Below are 3,800 nucleotides of genomic sequence, written 5' to 3' on the forward strand. Positions count from 1 at the left end.
ATATAATATATGTAATATATTATATGTGTAATATATATTATATGTAATACATTATTTTATATATTATATAGATGCAAAATCTCGTGGAGAAAGTGAAAGAAGAGCTGGCGGCTGTGTCTCACGCCTGTAATCCAGCAACTCTGGAAGCTGAGGCAGGAGGCTTGCTTGAGACCAGAAGTTTGAGACCAGGCTGGGCAAGAAAGCCAGAAACCGTCTCTACAAAAAATACAAAAATTAGCCAGGTGTGGTGGCGAGTGCCTGTGGTCCCAGCTAGCTGAGAGGCTGAGGTGGGAGGATTGCTAGGAGGGAGTTTTCTAATAGTTGGGGCGAGGAGGAGCAGTTAAGAGCAAAGGAATGGTTAATACAAATTCCAGATAGTGACTACCCATATAGTGAGTGAGGGGTATGATGGGGAAATGGGCCAACGAGGGCTTCAAAGATGTTAACAATATACTTTTTGAACTGGATGGCAGACATCAGTGTTTTATTACTTTTCTTTGAATTATGTATGCACATAGACTATATGCATTATGTGCGAGATATACTTAAAAATCTTTAAGATGTTTCTATTTTTATTTTAGAGACAGGGCTTAAAAGTCCTGGGCAATTAGCTGGGCTCAGTGTCTTGCGCCTGAAATCCCACCTACTTGGGAGGCTGAGGCAGGAGAATCACTTAAACCCGGGAGGCAGAGGCTGCAGTGAGCCGAGATCGCGCCACTGCACTCCAGCCTGGATGACAGAGACCCTGTCTCAAAAAAAAAAAAAAAAAAAAAATCCTGGGTAGCAAGGCCCCCGCTTCGCCCCCTAAATGTTGCCCCAAGAGCACCGTGTGACTACTAAGGTATTTCCGGAGTCTAAAGATGATTATTCAGGATTATTTGCATACCCATAATACATTGCAAACAGTATTTTTTTTCTGAAAAAAAAATTCTATATTGCTTGACATTTCTAAGTATGAGAATTGTACATGCAGAATTTTTTTGTATGAACTTTCTCAGGTAGTAATTCTTGGGATGAGTAGAAACCATTAGTGTACTAGGAATTGCAATTACCCCAGACTTGAGTTACAGTGTCATTGAGTATACTCTGGTTTCTCTTCAGATCGCATAAATCTTTCGCCTTTTACTAAAGATTTCCGTGGAGAGGAACAACTCTGAGTCTTAACCTAATTTTTTGAGGCCTTGTATTTCACAAGGCTATATGTGGTTGTTTAATATTAGAAGTGTGTTTAAGTTTTTTGTGTTTGTTATTCTCTATCACAGAGTTCACGGGTGTTGTGATGTGTATTAAACACTGGTTGGCACATTCTACATGGTAGAGGCATTGAAACCTACTTAGTTTTTTTCTCCCTACGTTGCTTCTAATTATTTCTGTGTGTACTCACCTATGTTCCAAGGAAATGCGTCTTGTATATTCATGCTTTTCAACTTTATGTGATAGTCAGTTGACACACAAGTAGTACCTCCTCTGGGGTCTTTTCTTAGTGAAGGCTGTTTGGTAGATGCATGTTTTTTGTTACCTGTAATATACAGTATTCAGTTCATTTTCTTTGCAGCATTGTCTGGTTGAAATACAATGCAAGGTAGAGGTGGAATTTTTAATTTTAATAAGCCACATTAAACAACTAAAAAGAATGGAAAAATCCAGTAATCCAAAATACTATCATTTGCATATGTAATAATTATAATAATTATTGAGATGTTTTACCGTATTTTTTGCCCATACTGTAGTCCTTGCTTTGGTAAGTAGGGCTAATCTTTTTTTTTTATTTTTTGAGACGGAGTTTCACTCTTGTCTCCCGGGCTGGAGTGCAGTAGGGCGATCTCGGCTCACTGCAACTTCTGCCTCCCGGGTTCAAGTGATTCTCCTGCCTCAGCCTCCCGAGTAGCTGGAATTACAGGCGCCCACCACCATGCCCAGCAAACTTTTTGTATTTTTAGTAGAGATGGGGTTTCGCCATGTTGGCCAGGCTGGTCTCGAACTCCCGACCTTAGATGATCCGCCTCGGCCTCCTAAAGTGCTGGAATTACAGGTGTGAGCCGTCGCGCCTGGCCTAATCTTATATAAATAAGAGACTTAATGCACTGTCTTATCAGCTGTTTCCTTTCTGCAAGCCATTATTTGTAGGAGTCACTCTTCTGTTCCAGAAGTTGCTTTGCTTTGCTTAGTATGAATCTTCAGCTTTTTATGCTACTTATTTTGGAGACTGTTTTAAAATTTTCCACATCTAAAGCGTTCTGTATATGCAGTGCCCTTACAAAACGCCTGTGGGTAACCGAACTCCAGGATATTGCCAGCACATGCACTCCTGCCCCTTCCTGGCTGCAATCCTTTCTCTAGCCCATAGAGCCAGACACTAACCTGACTTTTGGGGTATCCCCCCTTTTTTTAAAGACAGGGCCTTGTTCTGTTGCTCAGGCTGGGGTGCAGTGGCGCGATCATGGCTCACTGCAACCTCCACCTCCCGGGTTCAAGCAAGCCTCCCGAGTAGCTGGGACTACAGGCGTGTGCCACCACACCTGGCTAATTTTTGAATTTTTAGTAGAGACGGGTTTTCACCATGTTGGCTAGGCTAATCTTGAACTCCTGGCCTCAAGTGATCCACCCACCTCAGCCTCCAAAAGTGCTGGGATTACAGGCAGGAGCACCGGCCTAAATTTTTAGTGATGTAACAGTTTTGAATGTTAATATTAAAATGCACAAAATAGTCATCCTTTGCATCTATTTAAACTTATATTGTAATTTATCACGAGAAAGCTGTAGACATGATCTTTAAAATGTGCAAGAGGAACATAGATTTTCAAAGTTCTTTTCGGATTTAAGGGAAGAAGATATTTGACCCCACGACCATAACGGGTGGGCCTTGTGGTCAGAACTCGGGTGGGCCTTGTGGTCAGAACTGAGCACTAAATGGAAGCTGCGCCCTCTTGTGGCCATCGCGGAGGCTGCAGCAGAAATGAGCAAGGAGTTCCAGAACGGAGGTAACTCTGGTAATAGGAGCTAAGACCTAGAGGCCCCCCACTACCTTCCCTGTAGGGAGAGTCTCTCTTTACTGAAAAATTTGAAAAGATTGAATGTTGTTTCTACAAGAGAACCTACTTCTTGTAACTGTGGGCATCTGGTCACAACAAATAGAAACCAGAAAACAATCTACAAGAATGATTTAATGTTAATCTGTTACTGTAGCCTGGACACAGTGGCTCACGCCTGTAATCCCAGCACTTTGGGAAGGCGACGCGGGAAGATCAGTTGAGGCCAGGAGTTCAAGACCAGCCTGGCCAACATGGTGAAACCCCTTCTCTACTAAAAATACAAAAATTAGCCAGGTGTGGTGGGGCGCGCCTGTAATAATCCCAGCTACTCAGGAGGGTGAGTCAGGAGCATCGCTTGAACCTGGGAGGCAGAGGTTGCAGTGAGCTGAGATTGTACCACTGCACTCCAGCCTGGGTGACAGAGTGAGCCTCTATCTAAAAAAAAACAGGAGAATCGCATGAACCCAGGAGGCGGAGGTTGTGAGCCCAGATCATGCCACTGCACTCCAGCCTGGGTGACGAGCAAAATTCTATCTAAAAAAATATATAAAAAATAAATTAAATTAAACAAATAAACAAAAGCCCCATTAATCTTTTAGTGTAGATTGATCAACACTATATGAGATTAAAGCAAAATCATTTGGTAATCCTATGAATGCATAAGCATATTGATAAAATTTATATATAGTATAAAATCTATCCATTTTATATATAGTATATATAGTGTGTATATATAGTATATAGTATATAGTATATATAGTGTATATA

This window comes from Mandrillus leucophaeus, unplaced genomic scaffold (genome assembly GCF_000951045.1).
Source record: "Mandrillus leucophaeus isolate KB7577 unplaced genomic scaffold, Mleu.le_1.0 Scaffold12, whole genome shotgun sequence".
Classification (NCBI taxonomy): Eukaryota; Metazoa; Chordata; class Mammalia; order Primates; family Cercopithecidae; genus Mandrillus; species Mandrillus leucophaeus.